Source organism: Falco cherrug, chromosome 6 (genome assembly GCF_023634085.1).
Source record: "Falco cherrug isolate bFalChe1 chromosome 6, bFalChe1.pri, whole genome shotgun sequence".
Taxonomy (NCBI): domain Eukaryota; kingdom Metazoa; phylum Chordata; class Aves; order Falconiformes; family Falconidae; genus Falco; species Falco cherrug.
The window spans coordinates 14,870,547-14,888,267 of record NC_073702.1 but is presented as its reverse complement, the minus strand read 5'-3'; the positions used below and the strand labels follow the sequence as shown (position 1 = coordinate 14,888,267).

The following is a 17,721-nucleotide window of genomic DNA, read 5'->3' as shown; positions in this document are numbered from 1 at the left end:
TAGATTCAGACTAGATATAAGGAAGAATTTATTTACAGCAAGAGTGGTGAAACACTGGAACAGGTTGCCCAGAGAGGTGGTAGATGTCCCATTCCTGGTAACATTCAAGGTCAGGTTGGATGGGGCTCTGCACAAGCTGATCTAGTTGAAGATGTCCCTTCTTACTGCAGAGGGGTTGGACTAGATGTTCTTTAAAGGTCCCTTCCAACCCCAACTATTCTATGATTCTGTGGTCTAAGATATTAAAGAATACTGGCATATCCTCTCCTAGGATGAATGCTTTAACAGCTGAAATTGCTTTCCCATTTAATTTACATTAATTTAGGTTTATTTTTTCTAAACAAAATAAAAGATTCTTGGTGAAACAATGAAGTAATTCTGTCCATGTAGCATGTATTTTTACACTTTCTTGAGTAAGTATTTTTACCTTTAAGAAATAGTGTACAATGAACAAAATATCTCCTTCTCATACAGCAGTATTTCTTGTGAAACTGAGTCTATAAGTTATGTCCACTATGGCACATCCTAGAGAAATTCAAATTCCTAGGAATGATAAACTGAAGTGCTTGTAGAATGTATATGTCAATAAGTAGCTAATTGTCCTGGTTTCACTGGATATAGAATTTTCTTCTTAGTAGCTGGTGCAGTGCTGTGTTTTGGATTTGGTGAGAGAACAATGTAGATAATATAGAGATGTTTTTAGTTGTTTCTAAGTAATGTTTATATTAAGTCAAGGACTTTTCAGTTTTCTTGGGCCCTATCAGTGGGAAGGCTGGAGGTGCACAAAAAATTGTGAAAGCCTGGACAGCTGACCCAAACTAGCCAAAGGGATATTCCATACCATGGCATGTCATGCTCTGTATATAAATCTGGAGGAAGAAGAAGGAAGCGGGGTACATTTGGAGTTACAGTGTTTGTCTTCCCAAGTCACTGTTATGCATAATGGAGACCTGATTTCCTGGAGATGGCTGAACACCTGCCTGCTGATGGGAAATAGTGAATGAATTCCTTGTTTTGCTTTGCTTGCGTGCACGGCTTTTGCTTTCCCTATTAATCTGTCTTCATCTCAGCCCAGGAGTTTTCTCACTTTTACTCTTCTGATTCTCTCCCCCAACCCACTGTCGGGGGAGTGAGTGAGCGGCTGTGAAGTACTTAGTTGCCAGCTGGGGTTAAACCACAACACTAACAGATAACCCATGATTTTGCAGAAGCTTGAATGCTCTCTACAGTTAAAAGTAATGACAATTGAGCAATAGAGATTTTCTCCAAAAAGCTATGTTTTAATTAGTATGAAGTAGGACTTAGGTGTAAGGTAGATGTCTGAATCTAACACTCCCTTTTCACTATACATAACCACACTATATATAGGCTTAAGTGTAGTCCTATGTTTCTTTTAACAAAATTTAAAAAGTTTCACAATCTCATTGCTTTGTATGTGCCTCGAAAATTCTCTGAAGTATCAGGATACTACTTAAAGCAAATGGAAGAATGGCAATCATTGTTTTTAACACAATAGCTGAAAGAGAAAAACAGCACTTGTCATTCATTAGTCTGTTTACTCAAAGGGTTAGACATTCTCCTGCAAAAACAATGGATTAATTACCTTTTCTTTCTGAGAAGCTAGAAAACTACTTTTCTCCTCTCCCTTGCAAATAACCCAGTCAGCAGACTTTTAAAGGAAGACAGTGCAGAAATAAACCTGTATCTTTACCATCTACCTATGTAAAGAGCTAAAGGACAAGATCTGTACGTGGTCATCTTTCCCTGTGTGCACCTTAAAGGAAGAGGACAAATTCTGTTCTCTGTTCCTGCTGAAATAACTTTTAGGTCTAATGGCTTCACCTTTACAGTGCTGAATTCCATCTGGCCACACTGGGAGCTTTGAAACTTAATGCTCGCAGTGAGTTGTCTAAGATAGTCTGCTCTGGTCTTCTAACATCTATCAGGTACTAAACTTCTGGGTAAGGCATTAAAAGGTCATATTCTTCTCCACAGATTTGTGGAGAATCTGGGAGTTCAAAGTGAGTACCTTTTCCTCTCCAATAAGATGCATTATAGGTGTTTCCTATACTTATATATACTTATATATATATATATACTTATATATATATATATATATATAAAACCCCTAAATTTTCTCCACACACACCTCCAGCCTATGCTCAGTATGGTGCTCAACATAACCAGGAGAATTTGCAATGGCAATGGTTAAATTCAGTGATGGTATCCTAGCCTGGTGCATGCCAACAATCTATAACATACCTTTCCACCCCAAGAATTTACCAGAGAAGTATTGTGAGAACATTGCCACAAGAGGTTGTAGACATGAAGGTAAAGAGGGGAAAAAAATAAAATATGCATTTATTCTCCTTGTTGTCTTTCCTTAAGTATGGAAAAGATGTTTAGTCATCAAGCAACCTTCAGAAAGAATGAGAAGTTTATTTGTCTCCTGATTTCATTATGAGGACCTTAAATTAGAAGATCCACGTTTAGTTCTAAGGACAAAATCTGTATTTCCTCATCTTATAATGAGTTCTATGGTTTACAAGACTACACATACTTGCACATAAACATGTCCAGTTTTATATTGCTAAAGTTAAACCAATACGCTCCCAATTTTATTTTTTTTTTATTTTATTTTTTGTTTAGATTTAAGGAGAAATAGTAAGAACAGCTTCAGGCCAAAATCAAAGTAAGATTCCTGAGTATAAAAATTAGTATGTCCAAACAAGCAGTTTGACCTGTTTTAAAAATAACTGGTATAAATTAATAAGTATCCAGGGCTTTACTCTCCTATATAGTCGATGTTTGCCAACATCTTTTACCCACTCATTAACTGCTTCATACAAGTCTTCTTGGACATTTCAAAATCCTGAAAGCATATTCCCTGAAAATTCTGTCTCTTAAAATCACAAACATCGTTTCTTTTAAGTAGTAATTTCATGGTCTGATGATAAACATCTGCAAGAAGGTTCAAGTGGAAGGAGCACTGATTGTGCTCTATATCCATTGGAGAAGTAATACGCTGTTAGCAGTATTCTGCTAAATAAATACTGCAGGGGGACTATACCATATAAACTCTACCATGTAAATATGCAACGACGTCTCTCCTTCAAACAAGATTGCTTTTCAACCTTTTCTGAATGTATCTTTCCAATTTATTTTGAAAATTTGACTAGGAACTAGAGAGACAATGAAATGTGAATGCATTATTAAAATCACATAACAAACTCAAGACATCCCAGTAGCCTAAATAACTTGTTTGGAGGATAAATGACTAATCTTGCCCATGTGGGTTAAAATTATTTGTAAAAAACCCTAACAGTATGATAGAATTTTTGATTTTTTTCTTTTTTAATTGGAAAATGTAATGCAAATGTTAAAGAGATTAAACTGTTGAACTTGCCCGTTTTGAAACACACTGCCAAGAGGAAGATTCTGCTCTAGGCAGAGGAATATATCTCATGGGAAGAAGGTACTGTATGCTTTGCCTCAATTTCTGAAACATGCGTTTCTAATATGCTGATGAAGGGTAAAATATGTCTCCCAGTAGAACATGACATGATTCTCATCACTTTATTTTATGCTTCCAATCTACTGCTTCATAGACTTTTCAGAATGGAGCCATCTTGAAAATTATGCTTTCACTCACCTGTAATTTTAATAAACTAGCTGGGTGAAGAGATTCATCGAAGCATGAATAAATATGAAATATAGAAGAATCTTTGTAAGAAATAAATGATATAAGCATACACTTGTTGACTTCACAATATTATGGGAATATACCTGTAATAAATGTATTGACTATTCTATAAAAAGCACCATAATACCACAATATTGCTGTTATCATAATTAGGCAGGGCTTTTTTTTCCTAAAATGAAAATGCCCATAGCACAGTGCTGTATTTTTATCTCCTAGTTAAGAGGTCATTAATAAGGCATCTATTGTGGATTAATATTTCTATAGGGAATAACTATCAAGGATAAATGCTAAGAGCAAAACAACCTGATGTTTCTGGACCTCTGATTAGTGAACCATAATCATGTTAGTAAGCTTCACAGACTCCTGATCAAAACAAAGTGTTATGTGAAAATAGGCTCTTGAATTTAAGATATCCCTAGTGTCTGTGGTGACTCCTTTTTTAATACGACAGAAAATGCACACAGTTAAAATTGAATTGAACATAAATAATTTCATAAACCAGCAAGAGTGGAAGGCTGTCATCTTATAATAGTGTTGTGTATTAAAAATCTAAGAAAAAATAAGGCTTGGAAAATTAGTGTATCCTACATTGTGTAAAGTTAAAGGCAGCACAATAATAATGATCACTTTCATAATACCTAGCATAATGCTGAATATTAATGAATCATATTGACTGTTCAGAAGGATTTATTCATCACAAGATACTTATTAACAGCTAAATAAGATAAGGATTCCTGAGGCCAGATCTGGGAATACACTTGCAGGTGGTGATTGTCACCCTCTGCGTTCTCTGTATTTATATGTTTTCTATGAAAGCATTGGTAGAATTACAGATTGTGTTCTGGTAGCCAAGTTTTTCATATTGAAGTAATAACTTTTATTATACTAGCTAACATAGTTGAAAAAATAAAATTATTTGTCTTAGGTAAGCCCTTAGATTTATAGGTTTGAAACAGAAGTAGCAAATTTCAAAACAAAATATGAATTAAAATTAGTTGTTCCAAGTTTAACCACATGAAATGATCTATCTGATCAATGAGAAAAGAAAACTTAGTCCAAGTTCCAGGAACAAACACAGATTCATCAGTATTATCACTATTATTAACATTCTTAAGGAAACAAATTAACCCAGCTTGGGTCTTAGTTAATTTTACACAGAGAATAAACCCACTGTTTGGTTACTTCCAGAACTCAAGCTAACTTCACTGAAGATATCTCTCTGAACACTATGTTAATATGTTCTAAATCTAAATAATGCTTCTGGCACCTACCTGAGTTTTGAGTTTGCCTTAGGACCAAAATATTTTTCTGTTAAAAAGCTCCCTTTTTAGGTGGTTCCTATGAGACAAAGTTTTCATTCCAGCGCCCTGATTTATATTCAGTATTATGTTTAATGCTTGAAATGTCAAATATGGTTGGAGATAAGGTATTTGTGTTGAATAAAGAAAGTAAAGATCACACATCAACAAAGCCTTTTCCTGGGACACTGCAGCAGCAAACATTTATAAGTCATGAAGAGTTTGTTTGCTTTGACTGGTATAGAATGCTTCCACAAAATATTCCCGTCATTTCTGTGCCTAAAATGCTTTAAAGTGACTTCTCAGTGATAAGGCTTTAAGAAAAGAATAATTCATTCCATTTTATGTGCAACAAATATACAACTGTTTTATTTCTTAATCCTCTTTTCCTATGTACATTTTCCAGGGTTACTATAGAGAGAAAAAGACAAAGCCATTCCAAGACTCTCAAAGTCCATTATCAGTTTATTCTCTCTTTAGAGTGATTCTTAAAATGATATATTTCAAGTAGGTCTTTTCTGAAATGACATGTAGTAATCAATGATCTTAAAAGAATCAGGAGACCACGTGATCACTTTATGTTCAGTAAATTCCCCAAGGAGAGATTGACGATGATTCTGATTCATGAGAAATAATTACTAGACATATATAGATAATTAAAGTGCTAAGATGTTCAGTTATTCTACAATTTCTTAGCCATTGTTAAATTTATCTTGCCAGTAGCAAAGTAACCCGTTTCCTAAAAAAGAATCCTTGATCCAACTAGGAAAAAATCATACTGGAGTGTCTTCAGAATATTTGCATTAAGTGTGTTCATGAATTAAGTACTTAGATACTCTATAAAACTTAAATCTTACCCAAAAATTAATCCTTAGAGAAAGGACTAGATCACTGTACTGTTTAAATTCCTGGAAATGCAGCTATAAATTGAGACTTATGTCAGTGTGATAGCAATCAACCTATTAGCTTAAGAAAAAAAAAAAGACAAAATACAAAAACCTGATATGGCTGGTATAAAAATAAAGTGCTTGTGTTTTGAAAATAAAATAGGTGACTCTGAGTGTCTGTGAAAATAGAACTTTTTTTATTGGTGCCACAGTCTTTGTTGGTGTGAGGTAGCTGTCCCACAGAGGCCAACTGAGTAGATTAGTCCTGTCTACAACTAATCCAAGTATTGGACTTCTAAAGAAGTATTTGTTGCACATTAAAATTGCTGTGTTTACAGGCCAATTCCTGCGTGTCTGGTCATTAAAGTTGTCTTGTTTTGATGCTACCTGAATCTGTAATTCTGGTGGGATTCCAAAAGTCAAGTAACTTGGTTAAGTGGCCTCGGTATACGAATCAGCATCTTTAGAAGCAAAAGGCTGGAATTTACTGTAAAGTTAATGTTTTGCTGCTGGAAGTAGTGTACTAAGGAGAAGCAGGTTTTCAGTTTGTGAGGTCATTATTAACTTGTATTCATTCTTTACTGCAACACAGACCCACCAAAAATTATTAAGATTTCCCTCATTTTATGTAGTTGTTGAACAATAAGAGTTATAGAGTATATTGGATTAATTAATACATGTTATAAGGGTTAAATTATACCTTGCTGTTGAATGAGTGCATGGGGTTGTGAATGCAAAAGTAAGTCTTTTCTGAACAGACAGTCATTGCAACAGCCCAGTACAGGTTATGTCCAAGGAGCACAGAGAAGACAAGGACTAGTTCAGTGCTTCTTCTGGGCTGACTGTTCTTCCACCTGTCCAGTTGTGCAGCCCTGTTATTTCAGTTAAGAATCCTAAAATTCATTTTTTACAGATTAATATTGATCCGGCTTGGTCACCAAACCTGGAAGAATGTATAAATATTAATCAGCACTGTATTTATATCAACAAATATTAATTCCAGTACCTAGTAATGTATATTTTTAACTTTTGTAATGTTTTGACACACAGGCTATGTTGGCACTAGCAAATGAAAAGCTTCAGGCACTGAGATCAACCAGCAGAGTTTAACTTGTGTTTGCACAGCTAAACTCTCTCCCCATCCAAAAAAGGGTGACTGTATCCAAATTAGCTTTGGAATTATATTTGGCCTGTGATAATTCCTGAACTGTCTGGCCATTGGCTGGGAAACTGCTAAAGAGCATGGGCCAAAATGAGGTGTGGGACATGCTAACAGCTCACCAGTTTTCCATGATAGGAATCTAGTGTAACCATACCAAGAAATTAATCCTAACTCTATTTCTGATGCTGCTGTGTCAACCTGTGAAATTGGTCCCAGTATGAAGAATTAAACATTCTTAATGAGTTAATTCTATGTTAAGGAGAGGTACTTAGAATCATGAAAAAAAGAAAAGCAAATTATTCTTCTTGAAGAACAATTTTATAAAAGAGAAGGTCTGACATCAGAAACATTAACAGATCTTTGCACTGAGCGGGGTAAGACTCTGCAATGTAGTAGAAAAGCCCATGAGAATTTACCGGTTAAACTTCCTTATAGATTCAGGGGTTCTCTGTAGTATGATAATCTACCTATTTAAGACCTCTAGGGAAGCTAAGAATATCTTTTTAAACAGAAATTCTTCTGAACATCCTTTGCTGGCATTTATGCCTACTGAGAGAATGGGATTTAAATGTTGGTACCAATTTTTCATGTGAACTATATAATTAAATTAGTGAAGCAGTAGGAGCAATGACATATGCAAAGCAAGTCAGAGCATAGTAAGGTGGGTTTTGTCTTTGTATAAATTCTGAAATAAATACTCCTTACCATAAGTAACTGTGAAAAACTATATATGTGATTTATTTTTAGGTGCAAAGCCGGAGGGGAACTGTTTGCCATTAAATGATGGAGTTACCCTGCTCACAGCACAGGTGTATGAACGCTGTTTACACAGAAGTGAAGAGTGATCAGGAAAACTGGCCAAAGGCAAGGAAAAGTAGTTAAGTCAACAAAGCAAGAATGGTCATTTCAATGAATTGGAGCCATATTTGGAAATACATTCCTAATCCTCAGATTTAGAAAAGTTCACAACACAGCAGTTGCTAGGTGATCAGATTTCCTTCCAAGGTAGTTTATTATGCCACTAGTGTACTTCCATAAAGAAATTATAAGGTCATTTTCGCTATGAATCTTTTTGCCATACAAGGTGAAGGTCTTTGTACGGTTTCATGGAGCTGATGTTCATTCATCAGCACCTAACGCTGTCTGACATGCCACCTCGTGGGGCTTTAGCTGCCTCTTCAGAATGGCAAAAGTCCTGTTGTCAGCCGTATGCAGATGTCTTGAATAGCTTTACTGTTTCAGAAAATTAACTGAGCTTGAATGGCTAATGCAAATGGATGAATTACATTCACTGAGGTTGATGGGGCAAGAACTGGTCTGGTTTTTTGTATCCTACAGAAGTCACTTCCAATTTTAAACATTCTTCATGTTCTTTGCTCTGTTACCTGCAGCACTCATTTGAATAACTAGCTAGAAGGCATAACCTATCCTTCATGACTGAACATAGCTACTAAGATTTAGAACCAGCATCTATGATCCATAGACTTTTACTGGGGAATGAGTGTATCTTGTTAAATATTACACATGGTATGGCTAAGTAGATTTTATGATGATGCAAATTATTCTTTTCCTTTTCAAACACTTACTCAAATTCCTGCTTACAGGTTTTTATATCTTTCAGCACAAACAAATCATATCAATCCCCATCGGTATTTTCCCATGGGCACTTCCAGCCACCCATGACTCAATTGAAATCATTCTTCTGAGTTTTCAGGGACAATTAAATGTGCAGGACCCCATTCAGGGCAGAGCTTCAGTTCTTATTCCATCTTCCAGCTATTCTGTTCATTTTTGAGTGGTCATTTTCTTTCTGACCAACATGCTTATAAACTGTGTGCCAGAGGGAGCAGTGAGAAATGTAAGGATTCTTATTTCACACAAAAAAGACAGAGAAATGCATTTGTATAGGAGTGCCCTGGTGAACCTTATCTCCTGGCAAGCCACCATACTCAGTTACAAAGAGTACTTCATACTATGTCTGCCTGAATTAACAATGCTTTTTAGTCTACAGACTACCTATCATTATGATATAGAGGGGCATGGCCTATTGTTCATAGCAGGTATCCTGTCAATCAGGAATGATAAAATAATGTTTGAAAACTGATAATCCCTAAGAATTCTCAAGGTTTAGGAAATGTCTCTGTTCAATGATTTTAAAGCAACTTCTTTACCTAAAATTAACTGTATATACAAGAACAAGTGTGCCACACCAGAATAAAAGCTGCTGCTGCATAATAATTTTAAGCAGTTTTTTTTTCCATGTCAAATTGTTGTCAAGTCCTAATCTGAAAATGCAAAATTGCTGAATTTTGAAATTAAATTTACAGACTTCAGAGGCCTTCAAATAAATTGTAAAAAAAGTTGCCTGTAATTGGGAGAGTGGGAAAAAAAGCCATCACTGAACACAAGCCCTGGGAAATGTCTTCTTAAAGTAGTAACTTTCAAATGAGGAAAATAAATTAAATTTTTAAAATAATGAATCAATTTTTTGATGGATATAACAGAATTGTCCAAAGAGAGCATGATTAGTTGGAAAACAAAGTATGAAAAGTTGTAACTTTAAACAAAACTTTTAAAATAGAATCAATTTTATCATTTTATTAAAAAAAAGTAATACCCTACAACTCCATTTTTACTGTTGCCATATCACTAAATGCTTTCCTTTATTCTTTGTCATAAGTAGAATGCAATCAAGTAACATTCATCAAGACACAATCCTTTTCCGTTTCATCTACACTTGTCCATTTGCTAACAGCAATACTGCTGCTTTTGGATGATGCTTAAGATCACCTAAAATAGGGAGTTATCATGCACAATTTATAAATGCATTGTGCCATACTGAATAATCATTTATTCATGATTCTGAGGCTGCATTCATACAAGGAAAAGTTTTATACTTCTACTTTGAAGAGTGAAAATATTGATAAATGCAACACTATTTTCTATAATGAACTCTGAAAATATCAAGGAAATAATTCCCAAACAAACTCTCACATCTATCAAAATTCCAGTAGCATGACAATCAGAAAAATAATCTGACTTATGTTTTGCTGTTGAATGTTTGGTTAAGAAGGGTGTTACTTCTAGAGTATTCTTCCTGTCTTCAGCAAATTAAGTTCTAATATATTCCTTCAGGATCTATAAAAAAATTTAAAAATGTTCCATAGCAATCTTTTGAAAACATTACCTTCCATATAACTTCAGTACATATTAAGAAGTTGTATTGACAACTAATACTTAAAATAGTCAATGCACTTCTAGCTTCTCATATGCTCTTCACTGAATATTATCAGCAAATTTTTAATAATTTATATGGGCAGTGCCTTGTTAAGTATTCTGTCAACTTTATTTATTGTCTGAGTGATTAGAAAGTTGACCAGTGGTGGTAACTATTACAAATTTATGGGGAAAATCCCAATTTTTTTCTTACACTGAAACATTAATGGAAGCTCTATCTCCTGATTTGATTTACTGCCCTTCAGGGACTATCACATCACCTTTTTTTTTTTTTATTCCCCATTTCTTGTCTTCCTCTGTTAATGTATCAACTCAACCTTAGGCTAACACATATTATATGTTAGCTATATATAATATAGTTTAGCTATTTTCCCAGCATTTTCCACTGCACATTCCTTGTCAAGGTTTGGAGACAGTCATATCCAGGAAGCTTATATGTTTAATACAGACTGTGTCTTTGGGGACCACCTTCAGTAAATTTTTGTGAACACTGCTAACTTTGTATTAAATTTAAAGAAAATACAACGCAGCCTCAGAATGAGATACATTTGGTATTAAAGATGGCTTTAGCTACTTGCTGATCATGTTAGGAAAAGAAGTGAACTGATTTTGAGACATAGCTACAGATGGGCAAATACTGCCTGCCTGTAAAATTAAGAAAATATTTTGTGATCCAGAGCTCACCTTCCTTTACTTTCCTTCCAAGCTACTTGTCTATGAGAAGAGAGACAAAACTTTTCGCTCTGGGAAGGAGAAACCATGCATGAAAATAGACAAACTTTTTACTAATTGCCCAGTACTTAGAAATATTAGACTAGCTTTTCCATTGAATTTAGATTCTTTACTCCAGCATTTATTAAATATCCACAGTTGTCTTGTGTACTAATTTTTGTAGCAGAATGTTCCTTATTTTACACTTGTGCAAAGGCCCCTGGTGGACTGACTTTGTTGAAAACCATTTTTAACATGTAATGCAAGCAACACGTCAGCTATAGCTGACTAAGAATTATTTTTATCTGTCTATTTTTAGCTAGCTCTTTTTCCTTGATATTGTTAGAAATTCATTATATGCATCAGTAAAATAATCTGGAGCTCATCACATCAAACAGACTAGACTTTCTTTTGCTTTTATATTTTATTCTCTGACCGTAAGATCTTTTTACGTTGTACAGTAGTACTTTCCTTGCTTTTCCTGCTAGCAACAGGAATTGCTTTTTTTTTTTTTTTTTCTTTTCCAGTTGCTTTTTTCTATTTTGTACATTAAGACGCTTTCAACCATATTGGCTGTATTTAGTCTGCCATTCTCTATTTCTGAGCACTCCTGCCTATAGCATCCTAATTATAGTGTCTTTTAGAATTCCCCAGCTGGGGCATTAGTTCAGTACTAACTCACATAGAAGAGTGTCTCCCACTGAGCCAGCAGCACTAAAAAACTTGCTGTAATCCTAAAGTGTTCCTTGGAGGTCTCCAACTCTACTATTAATTCAGCCTGAATCTGCTTAGCTTGTTACATCTGACAGGATTACAATCCATGGTGGTGGTGGCTTGATGGCCTGAATTAATAGAAAACTGTAAGAGATTTAACAGTGTGTTTTTTAAGAGAATAGCCTTCTAGTGGATGAATGAAAGAATGGTCAGTCTAGCATGGATAAAGAAAACCAACAAACATATTACAAATAAACTATGTAAAATAAATTGGTTACAGTAATATTTTCTTTTTATTTTTGAAGTTGTAGAATATATATTATTTATATATTATATTTTTTAAGTTGAAGAATAAAATAATAAAATTAAAATATTGTAGAATATTAGAAATATCTGTTAAAACATATTTAATGTGTAAATATAAATGTAATTAAACTTTATAAGAATAATGATTTATTATTTTCTTGTGCAGTACATACCTAATGTATAGATTTCAGATTACAAGTAATGAAAGAAACATCTTGCAAAATAGAGAATTCATATTAACTTTATAACCTCTGAAGTAATGTACATTCTTCTAAAATGTCTTGATGTTTACTAATGCACCTAAATCAATTAGTTGTTCTCAAGAATAGTAAAAACCACCACATATTTGATCTGAAAAATCTTGATAATCTAGCTCTAATTTTAAGCAGGCTACAAGATATTTCCCATGTCATTTTACTCAGCTGAGTATTTAAAACACTGTAAGAGCGTGGGTAGCCTTAAGGATTTCTGTACTCTGAAAAACTGTTGGTACAAGGCTGCAGAAATCCTTAACAGTCTTTGAGAAAACCTTAAGGATCATTGAGCATAGTAACATATGAAACAAAAGGAAAAATGGTAGCGGCAGTAGTAGTCTTGGCTGTGGTAGATCTTGCTGGATCAAGATCTTGACTTCTTGACACCCTATGAACTGTGCTAATTCTGTTTGGGAATGTTTATAATGAATTACTGATTGCAGTAACAGCAGAGGGCCACAGTTCTGGAGAAGAACTCCTTCTCTGTTAAGTGTGATAGAAACAGATCTTACCAGTACTTTGCAGAACTCATTCCCTGAACTCAGTCTTCTTGGGTAGTTGGCATTTATGATAACTTTTCTCAAGTATATGACAAAACACTTAGGCTATCTTTGGAGCTCCAGTTATCATTTAGAATATAACATATGAGTTCTTGTACCTTACAAAACCTTGAAATCCAGTAATTCTTCTTATCTGTAGTTGTAAAATTATAATGATTACTTCTTATTACAGCAGTTTTTATCAGAAAATCTCAAGGTGTATAACAGAGGAAGCCAGTATTACTTTTTTAAATGATTGTTGTTCAAAAAGTATTCCTGAATTTATGGGCAAATGAAAGCTGCCTTTATGTCCACTTTTTCTCTCACAGTAGGGGTAATAGTCACTGGTTTGCAATATTGACACATTGGCTATAGGTTCTGTAGAGTCCTTTTATATTGTTTTTTCTTTTTTATTACTTCGAATATCCATCAAGAAACTCCAGATAATGCCACTCAATTGATGAAGAGATTCTTTTACTAGCTGCTCTGACTGCAACTGCTTTCTAGCCATAGCATACCATAAACCTTAATTTACCTGATATTAGAGCAGTCTCACACTCCTCCTTGATTTCATTGTAATGAATAAAGGTACCATACCACCAGGGTCTTTGAGCCATCATTTCTGATGTAAAAGAGAATATGTGATTACCCCACTCCTTCATTTCTATTTTCTGCTTAGGTAATGTGTTAAAGATTTAAGTACCAAAGATGCCACGTGGAACATGACAAACACTATAAAGTGAGCTTTCTTCCATATAAAGCTACAATGTATTAATTTTTTTTAATTGTTTATCCTCTGATTTTTTTTGGTCTCATGGCACATTTTACTTCTGTAAAAGCAAAAATAATTGCTATGCATGTCTAACAAAATACACTGCTTAAAAGGTTTTACTGCACATTTCCTCAAGCTTTCTACTACATATTTTTCTGTAGGTATACATTTTTTTTAATGCTGCTTTGTGGTTTGCCCTTCTTCCTACTTCTGCATTTTAAAATATGTGTGGTGGTGTCATAGCGTAAACAAAGCTGTAGTGTTAAAGGAAGATAAGAGTAATGAGGTTGGTTTTGAAGTCTTGTACATTTATGTATGCTTTGTTCTCTTTTAAAAAGATTGTTATTGCTTTGATAATATTCTAGAAGGTTGCCTGAAAAAAAAAAAAAAAAGGATTTAGAAGTTTTTTCTGAACGTCGTTCAGCTGCATCACTGTTTTGTTGAAGGGAGGACTGAGGAAAAATACATGTTTTAGAAGAACATGTACAGTTAAAGTTTGGTCAAAATGTGCACAATAGGGTATTTTTCAAGAACCTCTGAGTTAGGAAGTTATATGCTTGTATAGAAATTATAATATAAAATTATGATGAACACAGTTTATAGGAAGAAAAGGATTAGATCTCTCGCATATAAAAATATGTACATTAAAACCAGCTTCCAATTTATCCCGTGAATGATAAGTTTCCATTACTAACCAAATGACCAGCCCACATATTCTTCCTGATAGTCCTCATCAAGAAGGTCAGATGTCTTTTGTGGTGTGATACTGATCTCCTCTTTCTCTAACATAAATCTTTGGAGTTTGCATCCCTTAGTCAAGGAAAGTAATTTCTCCCTGGTGCTATATGTCTCAGTAATTTTCTGGACAATGTGCTTCTGTATTGTATACATTAGAATCAAATGTGCTAGAGAATAAGCTGGTTTTTTATTTACATTAAGCTAAAGTGAAGCAGCAAAGGATGGAAGTAAGACTTGCTCTTCTCAGCCTGAACATTCAAAGTGAAATTTCCATGTTATCCTTAATCTGACATCCATTTCTGAGGGCGGTTTTAAGGTCGTTTGCATGTTAATTTACTTATTGTGGGTGTTGCTAAGGATTTACATTTCTACGCTACTGGCTACAGCAGCAAATAGCTACAGGCTATTTGGAACTACACTGCAAATAGTTGATGGGGCCATTGTTTGAAAAATCTAGCCATTTGAGCAAAAGCCAAAGAAACAAACAGAAATAATCTCATAAAAATAACAGAAGCACATAACAACACACTCATTACCATAGTATACATTTAGAATCTAGCAGCACAGGAATCAGTAGTCTCACAGGCCTCCTCTTCTGTGTGTCCACATGAGACCTTAATAGGTCCTAATAGCTCCAGTCTGACATAATAGCTCCAAAGTCATTATTAATCTCCTTTTTATTTTGTTTTGTTTTGGTTTTTTTATGTTATCATCTTCACCGTTAATACTACACAGGTCACACAGGGAAGGTTGCTAGTAACTGCTGGGTACCAGCACACAGTAGAAGTTATAGCCTGAAATTAGCAGTTCACATAAGGCATAGCAGCATTAGAGGTTCCAGAATAGGACTATAACCATGCAGCAAACAACCTGGGAAGCTGTTCCTTTGCCCAACAAATAGTGCTGACTTAAGCATCTATGCTTTCTGTTGTTTGCGAAAGTAACTCAAAGTATCAGGATGCCACTACTTAAAACTCACAGCCTTGAACAACTCTTTCATGTTAAGCTATGTTACCAAAAGTTAGTGGAATTAGTTGCAAATTTTAAAATGCTGCGATGGAGAGATGGGACGCAGCTTGATGCAAGCAAATTGTATAGCAACACGGGTATATATACTTTCAGAAATCACGCGTTTTAAACAGATTGGTTCTTTTGAGCTAAGCATTGCATACTAGGCAATCCCTGATTGGTGGTTAACTACCAGCAATCAACAGCAAGGTGTTACCTTTCCTTGGTGCCATCCTTGGCACCATCCGTCCCCCACTCCCCTATGCCCTGTCAACATGACTCATCATGTTAATTGTTGTCTAGACAAGCTGGAGCACATTCCCCTCAGCCAACTGATTGCCATGCATGGTCCTAGTTTCCAGCCTGCTCCTGCATTAAAACATTATTCTCATAAGAGGATTTTTTCCTCCTCTTTTTATAGACTTGCACAATGGGTGTAGAACTGAGAGAAAGCAAAAAGCTTAGGAGCAAAACTTATTTTCTGCTTATAAATTTCCAAAGGTCTTCTGCGTATCAAGAAATGTTCTTTGGAAACCCCCATTCTCTTTGGAGTTTAGTGTGCCATTTTCTAATCATAGAAACACATAGAGGCACAGTCCCAGTAGATGGATTTTAGTGGAAAAAAATACGTGCTAGAAAAATCAATAAACACATTTTCTTCTTAGTTCACTTTCCTTTGGAATTAAGTTTTACTGAGCAACTAGGTTTTTGTCTCTTTTAAGAAGGAGTTCATTTAGTATTAATAGATAATTCTTCATAAAAAATGTTTTCTGTGAACATGAGTCAATTATTAGTGAAAGCTGGATTCTAGCAGTATATTTTAAATATGCATAATGGATTTAATTGCACATGATTTTCCTATTTTTATTTTATTTTTCGCACAATATGCTGTTGTAGGATTTTAAAATTATTGTTAGATATTTCATTCAGCCTTAGATTTTTTTCTTTCTTTCCTCTTTATGGAAGAATTGTTCTTAAATCTTGAGAATGTTAATATTTGTACAGGAATTAAGCTATTTTGTGGTGTCTGACGAAGTGCAAAACAACTGTAAAATGAAGCACCAAGTAAAAGATAGAAACATGCATTAGCAGCATGTCTATGTGTGACAGGATGTAAAGAATGCTGCCATGTTGATACATACAGTGTGACAGTATCTGACAGCTGTGGTATGGTTAGGCTGAAACTTATGGATGTCCAAAGGGACAAACTGTCAGTCACAGCAAACAGGTGTCAAAGGAAGAGAGAGCACTGGACAAGCCATGAAGACAAGATGGTTTCTCTGTGGCATGTGTACATCAAAGCAAACACAAGCATGGTTTCCATGGAGTGGTGTGAGGATATAAGAAATATTACCATGGGATAAAACTATGCATGTGTTTAGGACTGATGAATGTTACAGTTGCATACCAGTTGGATAGCAAAATTTGTGGAAAGCCAAAAAAAAAAAGATGGATAAAAAATTTAGTGGGTACTGACTGGCATGTACCATAAAGCGTGCTGTAGACTGTGTGGCTCTCCATCTGCCATTAGATTAATCCTACACACTGTGGCTTCCATGTTTTTTTGCTGTGTGTTTTTTTTTTGTTTGGTTTTTGTTTTTGTTTTGTTTTTGCAAATGACCTTTCCAATTTTTATATTTTATTAACTTCTACACTGCAGAACTTGGGCAACATATTTTTATTAAAAACATTGAACATGTGTTCATGCTTTGTTAGTTATAACAGTTGCTGCATAATTTCAGTGACACTCACCATCAGTAAACACCCGTGACTTTTCAAAGAAGTATCCTTTCATCTTTGATCATTCTAAGGTGGTTTATGGTACGTACCAGAATGTTACCTCTGCAGTGCAGATTCTCAAGCTGTACTAGTACCTAAGTATGGCTGGATACATAACATTGCAAACTTGTTATGTTACAGTTCACTCTATATGTAATTCAAAGCAGGTGAAATACCCTGAGCTATTGCAACAGTCATCATTACATAAGCTCTTCATTAGTTTAACCATCAAAACCAAATCCTAGCCCCTGATTTCACCCTGATTGTTGGTGTTCAAAACCTTAGAAAGTAACACTAAAGTTTTTAAAAATGTGGACATCCTACAATGGTTATCTCTGCAGATAATCATGTCCTACAGAAAGTCTCTGCCACCTTCCACATGATACTGAGGAGATTCAAACAAAACCATTAAATGCCATGGACACTTACCTGCAGAAATTAGATTAAACTTTGTATTTACATTTCGCACTGTCAAAGTCCAACACTCTGACAAGACTCTTTTAGATATTTCACACAGGGGTGTTTTGATGTTTTAATATAAAATTTATTTGAAGATATTTGGTGTTGCCTGGCATTTTCATTTAGCAAAGTAATACAGCTGAAATTACAACAC

At 34.8% G+C, this 17,721-nt stretch overlaps 1 long non-coding RNA gene across 1 annotated transcript in view; it reads right to left on the bottom strand.

Moving 5' to 3' along the window:
• Window positions 1-17,721, bottom strand: part of LOC129736311 (uncharacterized) — a 41,490-nt gene that overhangs the window by 9,635 nt on the left and 14,134 nt on the right. The gene's annotated exons all lie outside the window — the stretch shown is intronic.